Below are 10373 nucleotides of genomic sequence, written 5' to 3' on the forward strand. Positions count from 1 at the left end.
GGTGAGGATGTAGTTTCTGCGTGTTCCTATAGAAGCACTCTGTTAAATCATTTATGCAGCACAAACGTTTAAGAACCAAAGTAAATAATGACAAAATTAGTGGCTATTTTTCTATTTGGATGTCTGGGTGTCTAAGAAGTACTTAAGTCTGTAGGCAAAGCAAAATCTGCAGGGAGGAACAACATTTTATTATACCCAGAGATGCATTTGGGGAGGGGGCTGGAACAAAATGATCTTTAAGGTCCCTTGAAACCCAAACCATCCTATGATTCTATGAAAATCAGACTCTGTTAGGCACACAGGTCTTCACGGAAAGAAGAAACCCTTATTATTTTCCAAATTAATTACTTGGTTTAATAATAAAATAGGGAAATCTTTGAAGAAACAACAAAAATAGGAAGAACTTGAGGTGGTGCAGAAAGGAGGAAAGCAACCTACCCTGCAAAGGCTGAGTTTACATGTACACCTCCTGGCTGGGCCACCTCCTTAACCAGCATCTGTGCTCTTCATGTGCATCAACTGCTGATATGTGAACTATTCTGGTCCCCTCACCAAAGGGGGCCAGATGAACATGATGGTACCTTGATGCCTTAGATGATCACAAGCTATTCTTCTAGCTGACTCAGGCCAAGGTTCTTCAGACACCTGGGAGGTGCCTTGGACCCTGAAGTCAGTAAGGAGCCTCACACTGCACATGCAACTTGCTCATGCAGTGTTATGCCCATGACAAGACCACTTGTGAAGGCTTTGCAGTTAAAGAGGTTTTGTGCAGGAAGCAGAGGCATCTCATAAAAACAACCTGTGGAGCCAGATGATTAGTCTTTCTCATGCTAAAGAAAGCGGCTAGAAGAGTTCAGGCAGATGGGCTTTCCACTAAGAGGCCAGCATGACAAACACATCAGAAATGAATAGCATGCCACATCTCTCCAGTATTAAAAATTGGTTTTCTTTCCTGTAGGTCAACCTTTTCCTCATGCAGCAGTGAGTCTTTCACAGGGTCTTCATCCTGATTGCTCCACACCCCTGCTCACAGTCAGCCAGCAACGTGTGACATTGTTATTTGTTATTTCACAGAGGCAAGACATCACTGCAGAAAACTGCAGAACACCTCAGGGAAAGGAGACCCCACTGCTAGGAGGAGGACCTTGCTGTGCTGGAGTCCAGCCTCTGTCACACACATATACATGGCAGGCTCAGCTCCAGGAGAGGAAATACATCTATAGGCATCACTGGTGCTGGAGGGAACGGTGCCTCCTGTAAATCCCTGGAGGAAGGGAATATGTTTTGAAGGAAGAATACCAAGGATTATCCTTCAGAAGGACAAAGTGAGCACTGGGATGGCTTCAGGCTGGGCAGGAGTTTTAAGCACATGCAGCAAGGAGGAAAAAACCAAAAATAACATTTTTTTCCCTGCATTCCTAATAGACATATGATGGAGTAATTAACTTCATTTTCAAGTTTCCATCAGTAAAGAGTCCATGTCCTGGTCTGTTCTTTATTGCCTCTGTCCTGGTTATCCATTTCTCAAATATAAGTATGTTTTAAAACCTCAGGAATTTGAAAATAATGGGTTCATGGCCTTTTCAACCAGCGCTGGGGCCATTTGCCATACAGCTGTAGAATCACCTATGGTGAAAGGGATCTCTGGAGGTCTCTCATCCAGACCCTGCTCAGAAAAAGGCTGACAGCAAGATCAGACCAAGTTGCTCAGAGCTTTGTCTTATCAGGACTTGAAACCAAGAATGTCCACTGGACAGCCTCCCTGGGAGTCCTGCACTAGTACTTTTTTTTTTTTCTCAAATACCTAGAGAGAAACTCCCCTCTTTCAACCCATGTCTGTAATATCTCATCTGCTGTGTACCAGTGTGAAAAGCCTGGCTCTATCTTCTCAGAATCCTGCTTGTAGATGACATTGCTGTTGTACTGGGGGCTCCAAAACTGGATACAGTACCCAGATGTGGACTACTGAGTGTCAAATGAAGGAAAACCATCACTTTCTCAGCTTCCTGGCTGTCAGTTTGATCTAAAAGTGATGAATACTCAGGAGGACCAAATCTCTCAGGCAGTACTTTGATTTTTTTCTGAATAGGACACTAGCTGCTAAAAAAAAAAAATCATTAGAAGAAGAGTGGGTATTTGACAGAAATTATAGATTAGACTTCTCTTCTTTAGCTTCCACCTCCAAATCTGACTTGGTGCTTCACCTCCCAGCTGGAATGCTGACAATTAAAGTATTCTGTACAGATGTTAGTTGAACAAAGGAGGTGCTGTTTCCCTGAAGGCAGCCACCAGCAACCAAACCAAAGCACTTGAACCAGGAGATGTCCCCACAGGGCAGCTACATGGAGCTGAGGTGGACTTGGAGGAATAGACACAACCCTGCTGTGTTGAACATGAAGATCTGCCTCTTGATATTTTTTTTTTTTTATGTTGAATGTTTACTTTTGGTTTATGGTAGAAACAGCATACCCCTTTCATTTGGAGAGAAACAGACCAAATCTTTCCCAGTCTCCCTTGGATCCCCAACTGGAGTAAAGTGTAATGTAGATGCAGGAGAAAACAGAAGAACAGAAGTGTCATTTACCTTGTCCTCTACTATTCCCATTGTCCTGCTGTCTCAGTGTGCCTGTCAGACAGAAGCAGAGAAGTGATCTAAGGAAATGATGCTTCTTGGCCAAACAGTAACTTCACAAAAAGTGATCATTTTGGGGCAGAAAGTTTCCATCCCAGTTCTTTGTCTTTTGATCTGAAGAGAAAGTTAGTATTGGTTCCTGCTGCAATGTGATTATTTCTATACAGTCAGATTAAGAGAAGTTCCCTCTTTGTCCTAAGATATGCAGGAGCCTGGGTGTTTTCCTGAGCAGTTCAAATCCTCTCAGGCAAAGAGGACAGAAGCAATAGTTCTTTGTGATGCTCTGAGGTACTTGATAAACACAACCTGCAGCACCACCATGATGTAAAACCAGCATTTCTATTCTTTTTCTTTTCACCTGAGCATGGAAACAAAATGCTTCGTTTTGTTTCACAGAGAAAACTTTGATGATGGGAGAAAACCCCAGAGGTTTAATTTCTTTTTGGCACAAGGGAATAAAAAAGTGGCTTAGAGTTTCTACATTTACATTTCTACATTTCCACACTTCACGATCAGGTCTCCTACCCTTACTGCTCCTAATTAAATGAGGCTGTTATTCTAAAATACAATACAGGCTTTGACTGATGTTTATGCTCTTCAGCGCTGATTATTTTCCCTTCCATACTTAACAAGTCAACAGAAGGAAAGACTTGACCAAAAAATATCTGCTGAAGGGTGTCTCAAAACCTACAAGTTAGCTGCTTTGATATATGACTCTGAGTAAACTGCACTGAAAGTCCTTGGTCTTTCAAATGGATCTATTAACCTAGATAATGACCTTGGCCATGTGATGAGTGGGGTCAAACCTCTTATCTTGGCTTTGGCATGGAAATTGCTGATAATGTGTTCAGTGAATGCAGGGGGCTGGACATTGTATGCAGGGTGACTGTATTCCCACATTGGCTGTAGGGAGGTCAGGGGTACCCCATAGATGCAGCAGCTCCTCTTCCAAATCCCAGGCTGTCTTGCTAAAAACTACCAATGACACCACCAAAACTCTGAGAACTGACACTTGTCCCTCTTGAAGCATCCAAACAATATGCCTTTTGACACATTCTTCAGCACAGATAATCTTGGAAAAACTGCTTGAATTCTGTGTGGAAAAAAAATGTCAGAAATATGGTAAACTAAAAAGTTTACCTTACTGTGTATCTTTGTCAAAAAATCCAAACTGTAAAATCTTCGAGTACATCATCAGTGAGAGAAGGGTTGCCACCTTCTGCATCCTTATTGCCAGTGCCACAGACTTTCTTTATGCCATAGTATCACAGAACAGTTTTGTTGGGAAAAGACCTCTAAGACCATCGAGTTCAACTGTTAACCTACCACTGCCAAGTCCATCATTAAACCATTTCCCAAGCACCACCTCTACACGTCTTCTAAATACCTCTAGGGATGTGACTCAACTGCTTCCCTGGACAGCCTGCTCCGGTGTCATGGGCCATGTGGTTCCTGCTGTGCCCACAAGGAAGGTGATGAGGCCCACACCTACCTTGAAGTAAAATTTCTCTGGGTAATGGGAGTGGTACCTGAGCAAATAACTTCTTTCCTGAGTCACAGCACATCACATGCTGCTCTTGCGCCCATGACGTGGGCAGCGCTGCTGGGCTGAAGAGGCAGGTGGGGAAGGACAGGGAAGTAACTGCAAAAGAAACATCCACCAACCTATATCCCCAGGTACACAGTTAAACAATCAGAGAGACAGTAAAGGAAGTAATAAATGATTACTCGGTTTATCTTGGCTTTTTTTTTTTTTTTTTAAATAAATCAGGAAATGTAAAAATTGTGGTCTCATGGCACAAAAAGGCTCCTGGCTATTATTTTTTTAAGAAGGTTGGACTGGAAAAGGTCAAGAAATGCAGTTTGAGTGACCTCAAGCTGAAAAACAAAGCCATAAAGATGCAACCTGATCAAAGCTCTCTTGTGGTTTTCCAAGAATTTTTGCTATTGATTTTGACTGAGGTTTGGTTATAGACTGATAAAAGCAGGGCCAGACACAAAATCTATGCTGCTTCTCACCCTTATTTTCAGTCCATTATATGCTATTGATAGCACCTGTTATTTTTCATCATGACAAGTTTTTATTTTCCCCTGGTTACTTCAAGAGCTTCATCTCAAGATATTTTTTGCCTGTCCAGTAGGTAGACGCTGTACTGACCAGACAACTTAACTGTAATGAGATCCCTCTATTCAGTTTCAACATCCTTCCTTTTCTTTTTATGTTGTGTGCCATCATCTCCCATTTACTTGAGATAAGACACGGTAGGTTTTTTCCATTTTAGAAAGGGATGAGAAAAATCTTTTTTGTGTGTGCTTAATAAGAAAAAAGTGCTTTCCTGCTTTTCTCTCTCAACAGAATGTGTATTTTTGACTCTAGCACAGGTTAACCTACTTTTTGAAAACAAAGTGAAGGAAGATAGTCAGGAACAGTGATTAACAGTATGATATTCAAGGGACAGGAGGAAATGAGCAGATGAGTCAAAGGAATCAGTAGCCTGAAGTTCACAAAAGTAGTCGCTGAACCCCAAGGAGAGGGGAAACAAAAAGGAAATATGTGACACTGGCAGAAAGACACTCTGGACAGGAGGACCAGGATCACCTCATCTTAAAAGGAGCTGATGAAGTAGAAGCAAGAGGAGTGGGAAGAGAGCCAGGATGGTCTGAGGGATAATGGCAAAAGTTACCAAGTCTGGGAGAAGGGCAATATGGGCAGAAATAAAGAGAATTTAGGGCAATAGAGAAGGAAGGATGGATTAGCCCTATGATAAAGCAGGTGAGGAAACAGGACAAGAGGTGCTGGTGGGAGATGGAAGTAGGATAAAGAAAAGGTCAATGTGTGGAGGTGTTGGGTGGATGGTTCACATCCCGTGACCTGACCTGCTGCTCAGGCAGGCAGCACCATCACACCCAGTGTGTCTTTGAAAGAAGCTGGCAGGCCACGAAGTTCCAACAGAGATGTAAGGAGACAGATGTGAGGGCATGTGTCAAGAGCAGTGTGCCATGTAGCACCTCTGCTGTGTTTGCTTTGGCACTGGTGAGGCAAACAAGATTAGCTGAGAAAAATGCAGAGTACAGATGGCAGCCAGCATTGCTGGGAGTGTGTAGGGTGGGTTATCTTGCCCCACTGGAGCCACACTGTGGGAAGAGACACACAGGGAAAAATGTTGCTCAGAAAAATCTGATTGTAGAATCACAGAATAATTTGGGTTGGAAGGGACCTCTAGAGGTCATCTAATTCAACCCCCTTTAAGTAAGCAGGGACTCTATCAACAGGATCAGGTTACTCAGAGCCTAGTCAAGCCTCACCTTGAATACCTCCAGGGATGAGGTCTCAACTACCTCCCTGGGCAACCTGTTCCATTTTTCCCCTGCCCTCATGGTAAAGAAAGTTTTCCTAATATTATCACTGCCGTGACAAAGTCTGGGCAAAAGCTGAAAAATGAGATTGCAGGAAAGGCTTTGGAGGAAATCATGTGGGTAAAAAATCAAGACCAACGCAGCGACAGCGGGAGAGCCTGTGCTTGGAAATGACTCTAGGTGCAGAGCTGGGGCAGGACTTATGGAACTTTCTAAAAATCCTGTGAAAGAGGATGTTCCTCCTGTGGCCACAGAGACAACTCTTTTGGCTCAGTCAGGAGCACGTGGGGTCTGTATGGTGCCCCTGTGCTGGACCAGGCTTTTGTCCCTGTCCCCACCCAAGCCTTGCTACAGCAGGATCCATCTCTGGACCTAGCACAGCTCAAGGTCCAGACCCTTGGTCTGGAGGGGTAGAAGACCACCAGTTCTTCCACTTCTGGGCATAGTCTCAACAGTCAGCTGCTATATCTAATGGTCAGTTTCATCTAGGTGTACAGTGGTGCCGAAGACAAGTCAGACAGCTTCAAGGAGTGAATTCATGGTGTGTCTAAGCAACCTCTGGAGATGTGCCTTGCTTGGATACCCAGCCAAACTCCTGCACCTGCAGCAAAAAGACAACACATGGAAAGGCAAGAGCCCAAGCTGGAGAAAACAGCATTGGGCCTTCTATATGACTCCCACAGGATTTTCTACCAGTGCTTTTAAAGTCAGCTCTGGTCCTTGAGCACCTGAGTAACTCATTGTTAGGACATGCCTCACCTTTTCTCCTGACTCACATGCTGGTGGGCAAATGGACAAGCAAAAGCAAAATGTTAGGATATTTTTCAGACCACCACCATTTTAACAGTTTCATCTGAGCCCATGAGCTGACCTGCCAGAAATCTGGAAAGAAGGTGGCTCTCAGGGCACCACATTTCCCAAAAACACATGCTCGCTGCATCAAATGGGAGAAGCACTTTGGTACTTAGACTTAAAGGCTTTTCTTCCAGTTATACTGCTTTGACAGAATCAATACTATAAAGATGAATTGCTTTGCCAAAGTACTGTTTCCTTTCCAGACTCCCTGGAGTGATCACATTTGTGTTAGCTTTTGTACATGGTCACAGATTTTCCAGAGATTTATACATTTATGTGACGGAGGTGGTGGGGAGCAAATCGTTTATCTGTGCCATACCCACCTCTCTCTAGCTGTGCCACAGAAGATACGATGGGGCTGAGAAGTGCATTTGCAGTCTTATTCTCTTTGCTCTCTCTCAGTAACAACTTCAGCATCCTCCCTGAGTAGCTGTATAATTGCAACTAAATTTGAGCTCTTGAAGCTGGCACTGATTTTCAACAGAGCAGAGAAACATAAAGAGGATGGTGAGGCCTTAGCTATCATTGCATCCAGTATCTTTTAGCTTTGAGCGTTGTCAGTGCAGCCCTCCCTTTCCAAGTGCTTCTTCCCCTCCTGTTTTATGTGACTTGATCCCAAATTTGGTTCATTTAAGAAGTGACTGTTTGACAGATCATCCAAGATTTTCTCTGCTATACATAAAATTACAAGTGATGCTTTGGTGAAGCACATTTTAAGAACTGTGAGGCAAATCATGCCAGTCAGGGAAAAAGGAATGATTTGGGTCTATCTCTCTGGAGAGTTTCATTCAAGGCACCTAACAACTTTTCCCAAGCATTTGTAGAGCAGACTGAAAATAAGAACTGTAATTTTAAAAATCACAGAAATCAGTATCAAACAGTTAAAGCAGAACTAGAGGGATAGATTAGATGTTGTTTTGTTATTTAGGTAGCTATTCACCCTACCCAAAATGGAAGTACAGCAACAATTTAGCTGAAGGCTTTATTCACTACTAGGACTGTGCATAATAACTGAGCTCCTACATCTCTCAGCTTACCATAACAACCACATTCCTGGGAGAAAGAGCTTGCGTTGGATCTAGAACAAAGTGGGTGTGCTGCAATAAATGTTAATATTTAATCACCTGGAGTTTGCCACCCTCTGACACACGCAATGGCAGAAACCACAGCTAGGAAGCAGGTCCTCTGTTCACAGTGTGCACACCAAGGTCAGAACCTTAAAGTTACCAAAGTCCCTTTGATAAAATGAGCTCGGGACCTGCTGTCATTATAAAAAAAAAAACGAACAAACAAACAAACAAAAAACCTAAACCACCACCAACAACAACAAAAATATTTTTTAAAAAGTGGGTTTATTTGCTTTTTCTGCAATAGCCCTCCTTGGTCTTGATCTGGACTCAAAAACAAAGCAGGGATTTTCCTGGTTACAAAGAGCAGAAAACCTGCTTACCCAAGCTAACCACCTAACTTATTTCTAAAACAATATTTAAGCCACTTTGTATTTATTTCACCTTTCACTCTGCAGGGCTGACAAGCAATGGGCAGACGTGGTTATCCATGGCCATCTGGGAAAGGCGGATCAGCCGGGTCTGAGCCGGCTTCAGTTTCCAGCACTGGCATTCTCCCATTCCTCGTCAGCTCTCACCTTCAGAGAAGAAGTACCACCATGTCACGAGTCTTGTCTGCCAGCACCCCAGCCAAAAATACCAGGCCTGACATTTAAGGATTTAGAGAAGGAGGAGACAGCAGGTCAAAGATGTATTGTTAGAAGGAAGAGATTTTTACAGTTTGCTCCTTTTCCAAGGAAGCTGATGAACCAATTGGGATATACAGTGAGGTAAGAAAGAGGAGATTTGAGGCACTTGGGCAACTACAGGCTAAGGAGGTCTGGGCCATGGCAGCTATCTAGCAAAGGGCTACCATAGTCAGAGTAAGATTCAGTGAAAAGAAATGTCTGGAGAAAAGTGGCAATGAAGTTTGTGTTTTAAGCTCACTGTTCAGGGACAAGCCACCCCACAATATAGGGCACCAGTAGTTGCACCCTGGACTGCTGATTTTAGGCTGCTTTGCCAGCTCTCCTTGAGTGTATTGCTGCTGGAGTTTTTTATAGGGCTCTTTGAAGAAAACGGTGAAAGTCACAAAATTATTTTGTTGTCTTATTTTTCCCAGTAAAGTACCTATCTTCTCTGCCTTGCCTCTACCAGCATATGAGCATCTTTCAAGGTCTCAGTGTCCAGCCTGACGCAAAGCCACAGCTGCTTCCCCTTATCCCTTTAACTCCATCTGAGAGTGTAAGGTCAGAATATGGTTTCTCTTTCAGTGTTATCTCTGCAAATCCACCCTGGCAGGGCAGCTTTCTGTGCTTGTCTTACCCAGGAGCCAGTGATTAGCAGGTGTTGCATTAGAGCTGCTTACATGGGCTCAGCTGCACTGGCTCAGCCCTATTTTTAGCTGGAGCTGAGTTCACAGCCAGGGCTGTGTGAAGTGAGGGACATCAACCCCAGAGGTTTCTTACAAATCCTTGATGTCCCCAAAGCCATTGAACTGGGCATGCACAAGAAAATGCAGCCTTAGTACCCCAAATTCTTGCTCTTGGTGCTCCCACAAACCACCGTGCTTTGCCTTAGGTGGTACCAGATCTTTGGGTTTGCTCCCTGGTGGGTGGAAGGGCTCAGCCCTGAGACTCCTGCATGCAGCCCCATGGTCTTCACACCTGCATGATGGAGAGGCTGATCACTAGCCCCCTGTAAGTCAAGCAGGATGGGTGCAAACAAGGGTGAATTCAGAGCCCACAGCACCCATCAGGATGCTATGTGCTCATCCATCTGGGGCATTTCTTATTTTGGGAGAGGTGGCAGGGCTCACAGCCACATCTCCTGGAAGCCGAGTAAAAGTCAAGCCAACAAACAAGGATCTATTTTAATCACAGCCCTGACAACTGTCCCTTCCTTACAGGGGTTTGAAATGTCACCTAAAAGACAGACGGGCTTGGTACGTGCTGTACAGTTTAATGAAAAAAGTCACGTGGAGACTCGTGGATAGAGGTTTGCTGAGTTTTACCAGGAAAATTAAACACAAGTCATGCTCCAGCTGGGTTTTGCATCACCACATTTATCATATGAAAATCGCTTTTCATGTGATGGTAGTGGAGGGCCAAATTCTATCTTTGCATATCTGAACACATATGCTATCATTGCATAGGATGCGGCAGACGGGTTCACTTACCTCTGAGGGAATTTCTGCTCCTTAGTACCAGAGCACCGTTCTTTAAAGTGAGCTGGATGTGCCCCTCTGTGAAGCAGAAATTGGTTAGCATCACTTGCACTTTTCTGTGGGTACCTGTAAATCTGGACTTGCTTAGCCCCCAGATCCAGGAAAATGGAAAATCTCTCAGTGGGCCTCATTACAGTCTTGGAAAATATATATTTCATTTAACAAGGAAAATTCCTCATGGAATTATCGGTAAGAGAGTTACAATTGGGAGAGGCAAGGATGAGTTCTGTAACTAGAGCATTTTAAAACTTACATT

At 43.8% G+C, this 10373-nt stretch overlaps 1 long non-coding RNA gene across 1 annotated transcript; it reads left to right on the forward strand.

Moving 5' to 3' along the window:
- The first annotated feature begins 8389 nt into the window (after positions 1–8389).
- Positions 8390–9874, forward strand: LOC115598146. Its single transcript, XR_003987425.1, has 3 exons — positions 8390–8681; positions 9014–9140; positions 9800–9874. It is a non-coding gene; the product is annotated as an uncharacterized LOC115598146 (long non-coding RNA).
- The last annotated feature ends 499 nt before the right edge of the window (positions 9875–10373 follow it).

The sequence above is a fragment of the Calypte anna genome, chromosome 3 (genome assembly GCF_003957555.1).
Source record: "Calypte anna isolate BGI_N300 chromosome 3, bCalAnn1_v1.p, whole genome shotgun sequence".
NCBI classification, from domain to species: Eukaryota; Metazoa; Chordata; class Aves; order Apodiformes; family Trochilidae; genus Calypte; species Calypte anna.